The sequence below is a fragment of the Periplaneta americana genome, chromosome 2, assembly GCF_040183065.1.
Source record: "Periplaneta americana isolate PAMFEO1 chromosome 2, P.americana_PAMFEO1_priV1, whole genome shotgun sequence".
Taxonomy (NCBI): domain Eukaryota; kingdom Metazoa; phylum Arthropoda; class Insecta; order Blattodea; family Blattidae; genus Periplaneta; species Periplaneta americana.
Window position 1 is genome coordinate 166307496 of NC_091118.1, and position 15273 is coordinate 166322768.

Sequence of the window (15273 nt, forward strand, 5' to 3'; positions counted from 1 at the left end):
AATTCAATAAGAAAATATAAAATTTCTCTCTTGACTGAGTCATATGCCTTTTTGAAATCTTTGAATAACAATGATGTACTATGCCCTTATACTCCCATTTGTTTCTCCAATATCTGCTGAATACAAAAAAATCTGATTAATAGTAGTAGTAGTAGTAGTAATAATAATAATAATAATAATAATAATAATAATAATAATAATAATAATAATAATAATAAGACAATTTTTACGCTCACAGTTATACTTTGCTTTAATATGTAGTTAAGATGTTAACATATTGCTCATTTCTCTGTCTACTTTAATTATAAAAGACCTACGAGATTACTGTATGTGCCATATTTAGCAGGGCTGCTTGTGATGCACATGTACGTGGAGCTGTGGCAAGCAGACAGATGTGCTGAAACTTCAACATCTGGACAATTGATGCTGCTCTAATTAATTGTATCTCAGCCTTCATAAGTGGGAAACTACTTGTAGACATAAGAAGATGCTGCATATTTATTCAACTTCTGTACTTCAGTTTGTTGGTTGTAAGTTTGTGAGTCTCTTTAACCTCAAACAAACCTGAAGATTTTTTTTAGTGAATAGGAAGAGAGTGAAACTATGGTACTAACTTACCAAATGAGTTGTCAGTTGATAGGTCAGTAGTTTTATGTTTTCAGAGCTGCAGTGTTTTATCCCAGGAGCTGGCTATTCTGCGGAATATATAGTTTCTTACTTATGGTCTCATATGGAAGATATTAAATCATGATGCTGTAAAAAGTTCAATCTCAAGGCTCTGATGGAACTGTTCATCTCCAAATTTCAAAACTGAATTTTCTGGAGTGTTTAATCTATTTTATATTTCATGGTAGGTATGTGTAACATAAACTACTTTATAGATTATGACCATTATAACATTGAGATTTATTTATTTATTTCCTTATCGATCATAATAGATTATGCACACACAAGTAAAATGTTTTAAATGTCTGTAGTTTTAAACTTTTAAAATCATGTCTTTATTATGTACTATGTTCTGTGATTGAGATGCTGCATATAACATTTCACAAGACTTAAAACAAGTTTTTTTTTAATTTTCGTTCTGTTTTTGCTTATTTTATAATAGTATTGATTTCCGTAGATATGGCGAAGGTTAAGCTATCCCAAAGAAGTACCACTGGTACTGTTACTCATTTATATTAGAGAGTGATCTCCTGGATTATGGGACAGTCTGAAGGTTCAGATCAATGGAGAAAATCCATGGTCCCTAGTGGGAATCAAACTTGTGACCTTCTAGTTTATAGCAGAATGCCTTAACCATCCCACACAGATAAATATAGGCTACATCCGAAAAATATTTGTAACCACTATCAGAAATAATGATTTTAGTACCGGTACAATGTTTAGTGAAGGAAAATTATGAAATTCCGAAACTCATTTGTTGTATAAGGAAATTTTATATCAAACGAGCAAACTTACACTTTTTAAAATTTGATATTATGTATGAAAAAGTATACATACTTGCACATTTCCTTCTTTTGACATCTTAACTCGTCAAAGGAATGTTATGGTAATAAACATTAAACCATGAACATAGGTTATAATAATTTAATTAACCGAAAACTGTTTTACTTTAATGATGCTTAATGTTGCTATGTAAGGACATAATAGTAATTTCATGATATGCTACTGATGTGTGCTTAAAACTTGCTGTATGTTCTCAGTTTGATAACATCAGATAGTCCAATATATGTTTAAAGAAGGAAAATATATTGTATGATTGTTTTATATAATAGTAAGATCTACCCAGTAACTTTTACTTAATAAAATGATACAGCTTAATAGAAAAAAATAATACTGGCTGTTTAATACATGTATCAGTTTGCTGAGACAGCATTAATAGCCAATAAAAGAAATTTCAGTTGGCTTAAATTAATGTACACTAAATTAAAAAAAAAAATCGTTTGCTTTTAATTCAATGTGTATATATATAAAACTGTATATTTGGTTCAATAACATCGAATTTTGAATATATTATCTAAAAGGCTAAAGAAAAGTTCTTACACAAATACCCGTTGAAGCTATATTTAGAGATACTTATTTTATATATTATTTATATTATTATTTATCTTTCATAGTATATTTAGAGAGTTATTTCCATTAGAGTTACTGGTTTCTTTGATATGTATCAGGGAAATATACATAAAAAGATAAACTTAATAATTCATGTAATCACAAGATGAGCTATAGCAGTGTATATCTATGTGAATGTTACTGAGAAATCTTAGAGAATAAGATAGTTATCACTATTTTCTTAAAGCCGGTAGTGCATCAGGAAAGTAGATTTCATACATTCAGGATGTTTACATTAGGTGAATAGTTTAACACTTCTACCTGAATAATGTATATTTATTATATTAAATAACCATAAAGTGCATAAGATTTGCTGATGATATGGCGTTGTTAGCAGAAGAGAAAATGAGAAAAAGGATATGCTACTGGAGCTAAATGACAGCTGTGAGCAGTATGGGATGAAGATAAATGCAAATAAGACGAAGAGCATGGTCATAGAAAGAAAAATACAGAAGATAAACTTGCGAATTCTAAATGAGGCAGTAGAGCAAGTGGACAGCTTCAAATACTTGGGGTGTACTATAAGCAGTAACATGAGCTGCTGCCAGGAAGTCAAAAGGAGGATACCAATGGATACCAATGACCAAGGAAGCTTTTAATAGAAAAAGGAGCATCATCTACGAATCTCTGGAAAAAGAATTAAAGAAGAGACTAGTGAAGTGCTCTGTATGAAGTGGGCATTGTATGGGGCAGAAACATGGACATTACGATTAAGAGAAGAGAAGCGACTAGAAGGATTTGAAATGTGGATATGGAGAAGAATGGAACGTGTGAAATGGACAGACAGAATAAGAAATGAAGCTGTGTTGGAAAGAGTGGCTGAAGAAAGAATGTTGCTGAAACTGATCAGGAAGAGGGAAAGAAATTGGTTGGGTCACTGGCTGAGAAGAATCTCCCTACTGAAGGATGTACTGGAAGGAATGGTGAAGGGAGAAGAGTTCGGTATTGGAGGAAGCTGGGTTTGCTGAATGAACCTTAATGTTTGTACTGGTACTGATATAAATGAAGGATGAATGCACTTACTTTTTTGTCCTTTGTTTTGCACTTTCTATAGCAGTTGGCATCCAACATTACCAACATTTTTAGATAATTTGTCATCAGTCCATTTTCATACATATCCAGTCTTCAGAAATATTAAATTATTGCTGTTCCTTATGATATACCTCTAGTTAAATCAAAGTGCGCATTCAGTTTTTTATTTCGTGTTCCTTATAAGATCAGAGTTAAAAAAAAAAGAAAAGGAATTACAATATAAATAATTAATTAAATGGCGATCTTACTCGTGTTAATTGTGTAAGCATGTGCGGCTTACAGCTGTTTCGGTGCTTCTTCACACCATCCTCAGAGCCTACTAGATCTCGGCGTCATCTCAAACTTCGCTGCCTGTTGTGTGGGTGCGTTCGATTGTTGAAAAGTGTTGAAATGTAGTATCAAATAGTGTGTGTGTTCTGAAATTGATCTGTGTGTTGAGAATTTGATCAGGGTGTGTTTTAGATCAAATTCTCAACACACAGATCAATTTCAGAACACACACACACACTATTTGACACCACATTTCAACACTTTTCAACAATTGAACGCACCCACATAACAGGCAGCGAAGTTAGAGATGATGCCGAGATCTAGTAGGCTCTGAGGATGGTGTGAAGAAGCACCGAAACATCTGTAAGCCGCACATGCTTACACAATTAACACGAGTAAGATCGCCATTTAATCAATTATTTATATTCAAGTGTTAAAAGTAGTGTACGAAAGATTCAAGATGGATTATCAAGGAATTACAGTATATTAGTCGAAAGTAGAAAATTACTGTATCACTGTAACTGTATGCTTGAATTAATCACGAAATTGTTAATTGAGACAACAATCAATATTAATATTTCCGCTCATAATAAAAATGTTCGCTGTTATGTGCGTGATCAACCTATGGTTCAACTTATGTTAGTAGAGTTTGCACTGAAACTTTAGATTTTAAAATTATGGTTTTCAGAGTACTATTTTGACCACGTTGATATTAAATGAACTTTATCAGAGTTCTGTTTGTATGATGTTTTTCAAAATATCTTTAGCATTATAATTAATTCTTATTTATTACTGCATTTTTTACTTTACATATTAACTTTGGTATAATATAATATAAATTGGATTGAGTAAATAAATGTGTAGGCTACTACTTCTAAAATTCAGTTTTTTTTTTTTTCGGGAAGAGATATATTTCATTTTTAATAACTTTCCCTTCATGTTTCAAGTATACTGTTATTTAAATTTAAATAAGAGTTATTCCCAGTTATGTTCTCTTATTTTCTCTACTACATACCGGTAATTTTATTGTACTGAACTATATGATATGTCTTTCATTACCGATACCCTAAGTATCATTATAAAGGTTATCTTTATATGTTACCATTTATCAATGTCAGATTAAATGGTACTAAGAGGTTGCAGGTTTCACGTGCTCCCGTATAGTATTCAGATGTTATTGTAAGATGCAGGTAAAATAATGATTTATTCTTTCTTACTAAATATTGAACTCTCTTTTTTTCCCCCCTTCTTTCTTTTTCTAGGAAAAAAGGAAGTTTTATGTATGATTCTCTGTTACTTGTTTTCCTGTGTATATAATCGGAAGTTTGCTGTACATACAGGGTGCGAATTAATATCTCTGATTGGGGTGAGGGGGGGGGGAATAGAATCCTAGATAGAGAATACCATACATAAAATTATTATTATCCTCATTCGATATGGCTCAATGCTTGGTCACACTGAGTTGCTTTTCTTGCATCTTAATAATAATAATAATAATAATAATAATAATAATAATAATAATAATAATAATAATAATATCCATGAGCAGGCTTAATATAAGATGTGTAATTCCTAAGTTATTGATTGTTGTTAGCTTGCTGGTGATGATAATACATCAATATTACTTTATTGCTTACTTTATGCTTTATAAAGTACATATACTCGTATTAAAACAATTATATTTTGTGAGGAGGGGATAGAAGTTATCCCTGGCAGGGATGTAAATATGAATTTATGAGAGGGGAATAACTTTCCAACTGGGGGGGGGGGGATCCCCTCCGTTAATTCGCACCCTGTGTACATATTAATCTAATTTTTTTCCCCAGGAAGCTGCTCAATATAAACTAAAGTACATAATGTTAAGTATTGTATTCCCATTTTAATTGTCATGTCCACATAGTATACCACTCATCCTTTCATTGTCTCAGATTTGTATTAGATAATTTAGAAGTGTGTCTGCCTGACAATATTCTATTTTCATTCTATAAGTTTTGTACCAAAATTGTTTTAAATACCATCCTCAGTTTGAAAGTAATTCAGAACATGTCCATCCATATTGTTACAAAACAAAATAAATGCCTTTCTTTTTTATATGTATGTCTCCCATTAATGAAGAGAAAATAATCCCTCTTAAAATAATAAAAGCTTTACATTCAATGCCTTTGCAAAAGAATTTGCATGATAAATATTACGCAACTGGCTTAGAATGGTGCTATATATTACGAGAGAGGGTGCATCCATCTCTGTATCGGCTATAATGACAGCAAGTTGCTAGTGTACCGTGTTCAGACATGCTCACAGCGAGAAATCATGTACCTGAGTAGATCTGATTCCACATTTTATGCTAATAAATGCCACATGTCATAATGAAAAATTTGGTCTGAAGTCAGTGTTTTTTTAACAGCATCACTGAATTTTTAAAAATTTGTAAATGCGTAGCAAAACTGGGACACTTAATATTGTTGTCAGAAAATATATTTTATGCACACTTGTTTTTTCTCAGGGTACAGCAAAATTGTTTTCCTCAGTGCACTTGCTATCTATTGGTGCTGTCATCAACACAGTTTTTTCTGGCTTTTGATCAACTGTTATTCCACAGCAATTTTCACAGTTATATAGATCGTGTCCCAGATGGAAACAAAAATTGGAATTTGTTCTTTACAAACAGTTTTTAAATATATATTACATAATGCAACTTTTATGGAATTTACTGTCGGTGTTTTGAATACTTTGTAACAACATAAAACTAGTATTTCAGCAGTTTTTTCATGGATTTAGTATTTTTACATCATATTTTGAAAATATTGTGGTGTATATTTGTCAGGAGTCTTTGGTAGGCAGTGAAAGCACTTGTGGCTTTACTCTTATACATAAGTGTTTCAGGTGTGCCTACATTCTGACATCCTCAAGGACAGAATACTCATCCCCTCCTGAAACAACATTTTCACGCATTATGAGTATGCATGTTATATTGCCTATGCATTTAAATTTTCTATGCTCCAGCTATTAGATGTGATTATTTGTAACATAACTTAATTAAACACTGTTAATCTTCATATTCATTGTAGAAACACATTAGAATTCCAGAATATGTTAGTTTTGTATATTAATATGATGAACTTTTAGTATTGAGGTATAAAAAGCCAAAAACAGATATTAGGAAAGATTCATCTTTGAGGTGTTATTTAACTACATGGATTAAAACACATTCTTTCAGTAGTCCATAAAATGGCATCTGCATAAATGTTCTTATTTAATCTAATTTGAGGAAGAGGATTCCTCAAAGTTCTTGTATATATATTGCATACTTGTAACTGGTGTCCAGTTACCAAGCATTTACTGTTGTCACCATGTTACAAATAGTTAAACGTACATCCTTTTATTTATAATAAGAAACTATGTTAATACTACATTTAGGACCCGCTCCTTTTCTGTAGGGCACCAATATTACTGTTCCATATTCAGTCTTACAGAGTATCCTGTAGTATTAAATTTATGTAAAGGATGAATGATCCAAGTCTATCTTAGAAATGTACAGTTGCATTGACTTGCAACATTCATTCTTTCTAATGGCCGTTTACATGCTTGTATAAATAAAGAAAAATATATGAATAGTATACTATATCTGCTTCTCAGTCCAATTTAATTACATTTACAAAATATTTTAAGAAGCAAATGAAAAATAAAAAAGAAAGAACTATAGGAATTGTTGTAGTGTATAAGCGTAATTTAAAAACAAAATTTATGAAAATATTTTTTTTTCTTCTAGACATGAATGCATTGAATGTTTGTTTAATGCAGTTGTCACCTACCGTACTTGTTCGGTGGATAGTGTTTACTGCTAATTCTACCTTCTTGTCTGTTTAACTATTCCTTTTTCTCACTTCTTCATAATGCTCGGCACGAGAGCTGGTAATAAAATGACTGTTAGACAGATGTCAACAAGTAATATTATTTCTACAGCTAGTAACGCGAATAACGATCACTTTTTCATACCATATTACATTTCAACTAGTGTTCTTATTGCATCTATAATTACAGTGTTGTATAATTCTTTATGAAAGTGAAAATTATATGAAGTTGCTTTGCTTAAGCTATAATCGAAGTGCTTTGCGTAGTCAAGCCTGGAAAAATCAGTCTGTAGTTAGAAATATTGTGTTGTTAAAGAAGAGTGGTGTGTGGAGAATGCATTTAGTAAAGATGATACTGAAATCAAGTTTATTGCTCTAAATCTTGGTGACTTAAGGGATAAGATTGTGTGTTCATTGCGGACCTAGGCTGATTTGAAGATCATGGACCCATAAGTAAATGTCTACAGAAGTGCAGACTGTTCAAGAGAAAATTCTGTGTTTGTGATACAGATTTGTTAGTTGTTGTACTGCAGTGCACTAGAATGGTGAAATAGTTGCTTTTGAGGGAGTACATCTATGTATTATAGTGTCAGTTTGAAACAGCTCTCGATGCCGAGTGAGGAACTTTCAGTAAGTATTGCTTGGACAGCTAATGACTTATTATTTCATACATACTTATACTATGAAAACAATGGATCAAATAATTTTGTCTAAACGAAGAAGTCGTATAATTAAAGAAAACTTAACTATATGTATAAGACGTGGTATGATAATGCTATTTAATAACAGAATGGAAGAGGTATTTGACATTTTGAAAATTATGAAGTTACATGCCTAATAATATCTGTTCTGTTTTATTGATTTATCTGTAATGAACAGAACTATTTATTTTTTTATATTAGTAATGAATGGACTCTAATAAATGCTTAATAATATACCACTCAGAAAGAATCTAGTGGCTGCTGTCATTTTTCATATACCAGTTAAGTAGCCGAAGGCTTCTTGATTGAAGCTTTAAACATTTCACTGTAAATATCAATAATGGCGCCTTTGAAGTATAGAATGGATGGGAAAAAGACTTGGCCTTTCAGTAATTTAATTTCAGAATCTCTAATAGCAAAAAGATGGTTTCTGACGTACCGTCTGCCTGCCTGTCTGTCTGTCTGTCTGTCTGTCTGTCTGTCTGTCTGTCTGTCTGTCTGTCATGTAGGTAGCGGTAGTACAGAGATGTCTGCTAAACTATTGAAAGTATTCAGTTCATACTCAGTTCTTGTAAGTCAATTTGTTTGAGAATGATGCGCATGAAATATGATTTTCACTTTAAAATATTCTTTATTTTAAAAAGACACAAAATAGTAATATATCCAAAATTGGCTGCAATTTTTTACTTTTTGAAATTTTCTTGCATAAAAGAGACAGATGAAAGGATATATTATGTAGTATACATTCCTGGAAGAGTGTATTCAGGATATTAGTTACTATTATCTATTTAGAAAATGGATAGAGAAAGAGGTGTGGTACTTAACATTTTCATATATAAAATATACAGTGAATATTTCCAGTGAGGTGTACCCTCTCCCCACTACCGCCACTACTTACATCCATGAATTCATGGTGCTTTGCTGGATTAAAACTCATGTACTGTGTAACATTAATAACATTCGTATATGTGGCCGTAGAATTATTAGTACAGTTATGACCTGCTCATTCCCCAGATCTAACACCATGAGACTTGGGGAACAATGAAAAATAATGTGTGTGCAACTAATTCTCTTATGCTGGAGGAACTTAAAGAAAACAGAAATTTTGTCTGTTAGTGCAGAGGAACAGATGCGTGGAATGATAGTTTGTTATAATAATATGAATTTTATATCACACAAGATGGACAACACTTCCAGCAGCAACTGTGAGGAGGGTGAGTACCTAATAATATATTACATAAGTTTTAATCTGATAAAGCATTGAGAGTTCGCAAATGCTAGTAGCAGTGGTAGTGGGAGAGATCTGACACTGGTTGGTCGACAGAAATACCAGGAAAGTTCGCTGGGGCTCACTGTACATTATTTCTCAAAAGTTTATAGCATCTCCTATAAAAAGCTAAAAGGACTGCAAAATCAACAAAAACTTTCGTTTGACAAAACTGGTTGTTGTAATAGGTGATAGAAACTTCAATACAGGTTTTGAGATCTGATTTAACTCTCTAACTGCTTTAGTTTTATTTTCATGATCTTTTTTTATGTTTTTTGAAATGCAGCATTTTTTAAGTTTAAATCATGTATACTAATCACCATATACATTTATAGGGAAGTAATTGGCTCTCTTCTGACAAAGGAAAAATTTTGCAGTCTGTACAAAAGAAACCAAATGACCTGGAAATGTACAAAAACTTGTCCAGACATGTTCAAACATTTTTAACAAGAGCCAGAACAGGTCACATTGTCACTCAATTGTACCTACTGTACATCGATTTCACAGTTCTGATAATCCTACTTGTCTGTGGTGTAATAATCATGATGAAGATCTGGAACACATTCTTCTATATTGTCCATCCATAAACCACAAAAGAAGTGAATTAAAATCATCAGTACCAGTTGCAGAAAGGACAGCCCTGCAGTATATATTGACTACACCCCAACTCTGGCAACCCCTCATTTCTCGTGAAAAACAACAACTGAATAGACTATAGTGGACTTTATGTTGTCAGCGAACAGCTGGATACATTAAGAAGATTGATTTATAGGGAAGTAGAACACATGTTAAAATTTACTTAAAGTGACTTCTTCAAGTAGAAACAAATTTTATCACGAGTTCATGCAAACTATTTAAACTACAAAGCTAAAATGATGTTTTTTAGCTGCTTGAAAATAGTACGATTTTTCTAATAAATTTTAAATTTGTCATTTATAACTTCATAGCTATTCAAGAATACATGAGTTTCCTTAAAATTTTTCTTCCATAGAGTTTCTAATTAATTTTCCTCCGTTGTTTAGAAAATTTACAGCCTTCTCCATCTCCATCTTCATATAGATATTGAAACTCACTCATTGTAAAGAGTGTTCTTTATGGGGGGAGGGAGGGATATTTGAGATAGTATGAAGTGATAGATATTAGAACTATAATATAAAGTTTAAAAAAGTCAAAATGAAATTATAACATTACTAACATACAGCAGACATTGTGTGCAAACAACATAAAGAATTATGGTGAGAATAGAAACGTTTTAGATAAACCAAGGGATGGATGACCTCGAACTACTACATATAAGATCGATTGTGCTATGGTCAGTGGTAGGCGCCCACAAACCACTGTAACATAAGCAAATCACTCTACATGATTGCAGTGGGGCAACTACCATCTCAACTGTACTCCACTGATTCTCAGCAAGTTCACCGTCAAAGTAAAGAAAAATATCATCCTGAGTGTGTAAGCCTAAGGTATAAAAGTTAGGTGGTTCGGTGATGGTTTGGGGGTGTCTTAGTTCCAGTTGTGATGATGAGCTTTGTTTTGTTCAAAGCCAGTGAACAGTGCTAAATATTTTGAATTAATGGAAGAATACATGATTCCTTCAAAGAAGATGACAGAAGTAATACTATACTAAAAAAAAACAAAATAATTTTTATTTGGTGTTGGTTTGTATAAAGTGTCATGAAACACAATTGTACTGATTTTTTCTTGAAGAAATCACTGTAAGTAAAGTTTTAACATGTGTTTCTCTTATTTACAGATTTATTTCGTGATCAGAGTACTGGTACATGACTTATGGTTTAAAAATTCAACATTTCCAAACATATGTATATACCTAATGCTCTCGATTTAAAAATAAAGTTATTCTCTGTCTTGCTTCCCAATATTATGATACTAGATCGTGATATGTCTTAAGAACTTCACAGATTTCTATGCGATATATATTCATCTTTACTTCCTGATGGTATAGAGGACAGTTTGCTGTGGTTGTTACTCCAATCCCGTAGAGATGTTTCCTTAAACAATCATGTCCAGTGACTATCTTGACTATAGCTGATTTACGAGGTGGTTCAGGTATTAATCAGTCCAGGAAGGTTGAGAATTTTCCTATTTTCACGGATTAATTTGAAATTGGAATTACAGGAGCTTTTCTTTTTTAAGATTCATTTTATATACTTGTATGAAAACTTACGGATTTTTTATGACTTTTTTTTATCATTTTTCTTTTGTTAACATATTGGTTCTCTCATTTCCATTTATGCTATAATGTGCTGGAATCCATTGCAAAGCTATGTTTTTACCTAAATTTTGAATCTGTTGTATTCTGTTATGAATTTCCTTAATTTTTTCCATTTTTGGACATGTCACCGATGCTATTCCTTGAATAGCAGTCTTACAATAAGATAATGTAATAATTTTCTCGCAGTGTGAATATCCATAAAAAATATAAAAGGGGATAAAAGTGATTCAGCTAGAGCGTTGGACCAGGTCTCAGAACGTTTATTTTAAATTATCTGTCACTTATTACAACAGCAAAAGTTTGTGTTGATTTTGCGGATTTTTTATTTTTCATAGAAGGTGCTCTAAACTTTTGAAAAGTACTGTATATTACTGTTATTTTTTTATGTTACCAGTAGCAGATAAGATTTTCGAAGTTTCGATAGCTTGCCATGTCCATGAATTTAACAGTCTTGAAGGTTCTTTTAGGTTTGGAATGGGTGTTGTTATTGTGTATTGTAAATGCTTGTGGCAGACGTTGAAGCAAGTGTAGAAACCATGCAATGGATATGTAAAACTTCATTATAGAAAGGGGTCTGGATGTGGCTGCGAAATATTTAACAGTCCTTTACTCAGTGTACAATGTGTTTTCTCAATTTTTGTAGAAATTGAATTCCTTTCCCTTAATGTTGTATAGGTAGGCCTACTGATACTCGAAAATTATAAATTTGAAGTTAAAGTAAGGTTATAAAATAAATTACCAAGTTACAAGTAAGATTACATAAAACATGTTAAAACTACTTCTGCGCTATATTTTTTTAATACCGTAAATATTTGTGGCGGTATTCTAAGTACAACAATAATAACAACACAATGAATAAAGAATGATTATGTGTATTGAAAAATGACACTGCCACTTGGTTTAGATGTCTAAACAAGGAAAGTGACTGGGGATGTTGATTAATACTGTCTGTTCTGTATTATTATATGCGATTTTTTTATTAGTAGATACTTTTATTATTCTGCGTATTTTGGTATCATGAACATATGTAGTAAAACTGGATAAAAGATTAATATTTCCAGTCAACTACATTTAGCACAACAGTTAAAATATTCAACTTATTGTGCGTGCCCCATTACAAATTCGTGCTTTATTACGACATACTTTCGACCTAAATTAGTAAAATTGCCATAATGACATAGTTTAAAATTTGGAGCTAGAGTTACAAGAAGTTAGATTTGTGTTTTCTTTTTTCAAGAAGACGCTAGTTTCAAGTAAATTGTGTATTGCGAATATTGAACAGTCTCTAGGCTGTTCTTTGTGACAGGGCTGAAAACAATTCTAAAATGTGCTTCAGAGTTATTAGTAACTTTCTGAAAATATTATTTTGATACTATGATAAATTAAGCATTTTTAACAACATACTAGGTAGTTGTATAGTAACAAAGAATATTTTAATGTCAATTTGGATAATTTATTATTAACTCGAAAATTATTATATTAACTACATGCATGTTATATTGCTCTCCAGATTCAGCAATAATGCAGAAAAAATAAGAATGGCATTATGTTTGGAAATAAAATATCTTGCCATAGATGTATACGATTCACCTAATGAAAAAGTTCCACGTGTTCTTACGTGAGATACAAAATGTTGTCACTTTACCTTGTGAAAAGTTTCACAATAATTGATAGATAAGAGTCACCTTGGAAGACACGATCATGAGGAGATCTGTATCACCACCATACTAACCCCGAATATTGAACTCAGGTTAAAAATTAAATTGTATGTAAGATAACCATATATTAAAAACGACTTTAAGTAAGTATTTCATACTTAACTGAAACGTCATTTTAGCATCAATAAGAGATTACAGTATACAACATATGAAGTTGTTCATGACACTGCAATGCCAATTAGAAATAATTGTTGAAATAATTTTGTCAAAATTTGCCTCTGTAATTACCTTTATATGGCATTGCAACTTACTTTTCATACACGTGATTAGTAAAGTATTAAGTCACATCCTTGTTTTGACAAAGTTATTCGTAGAGACTGCCTCGTTTTTTGCAATATTTGGTAAGCATGCCTTTGAGTATTGCTTACATGTCACTATATTCTTATGTACGGTACTTCGTAGTTCATCCCTTATGTTATTGAGATACAATGTTTAGATGATGGATTCACAGTCTTTCAAATCAATTCTTACTGTATAGGAATCAATTTCTCTTTCCTAATACAACTTTTCTTTGAAAAAATTTAATGAAAGATCAAATCTTTCAGTATCTTGAAATACTGCAACTTGACTCCATTCTTCCTTATACATCTAAAAACTATTTATTTTCTTGTAGTGTTGGCTGTTGTAACTAAAACGCTCAAATTCCAGTTTCTTCATGACTTCCTGTATGCTTTAACATACATATTCCAACATCTAATATAGGCCTAAACATATTGTAAATTAGAAGCACCAGAAATTCCATAAACAGTTTTAATGGCCGTTAACTTTGCAGTACCTGGCTTGCTTATTGTAATCTGATAACTTGGTAAGATTCTGACCATTGAAGTATTCTATTTCTCTGCATTTGGAATAAAATGTTTTACTATATTATTATTTCTATTGCAGTTATTGTCGCGTTATAAAAAAGAGTCAAGCTGTGTGCTCCTTACAAAGTTGACGCTGCTGATGGTAAAAACAAAATGTGTCTTACTATAAACAAGCTGTGCAAGCAAAGTTGTGTTTTCAACTCTTAATTTTCCATACACTTGATTAGTAAGCAGTATTTTTATAAGCTGGTAAGAACTATACAGAGTGAGCCGTAAGTAATGTCATTAATTTCAAGGAGTTATTCTTTAAGACATTTCAGACAAAAACGTTTAATACAATTTTGCTAGTTTTTGCTTCCTTTTTGAGATGAAAATTGTTTTATATGAAATATTTCATAGCGTGTTTTGGAAAAGTCATTGTTTTAATTCCCAGTATTATACTCAGTCAGTTTAAGAGAGCAGTGTATTATGATAAGTGATTGAGATAATTTTAGTTTTGCTCTTTAAATGTGCAGAAATTTGATCCGAACAAATATAACATTTTGAAATTTCTTTGCAGAACAAAAAGTTACTTTTGTGCGGATCAAATTTCTGCCCATTTAAGGGGAGGCAGAGGTGAAATTTTCGAACAAAACTGAAGAAAAAATGAAAATTTGGTTTTTTCCATTTTTATTATCTTTATTTTCATATTCCGATGTTAGTTTTTGATTTTGTGCCCTTCAAAAAGTATGAAATTAAAACCAAGATAACTGTATTACTATATTATTCCCATAATAAACTAATACTTATCATTATTTATATACCTTCTCTGAACATATAAATAAAAAGAAATATTGAAAATTTCGTATAATATGGTGCATGGAGCATTTTATATCAAACGATATAAAGTTTTATAAAATTATTAATAGTTACAGAACTACTGTACTTAGAAAGTTGAAACTTGGTATGTCCATTATTAATAGCATACTTAGTATCCATGATCAATTTCAAAACAAATCGATAAATTTTGTGGATTTTGAAATATTCACCTCTGCCTCCCCTTAAAGGATAAAACCTAAAAATTCTTTCAATAATTTATTATCATAATATACTGTTTTCTTAAATTAACTGAGCATATTGGAAATTCAATTAATGGCTTTCTTAAAATACACTACAAAATGTTTACTCTAAAACAATTTTTATCTCGAAAACTAAGCAAAAACGAGGAAAATTGTATTAAACTCTTTTGTTTGAAATATCTCAAAGAGTAACATTCTGAAATTAATGACATTACTTAC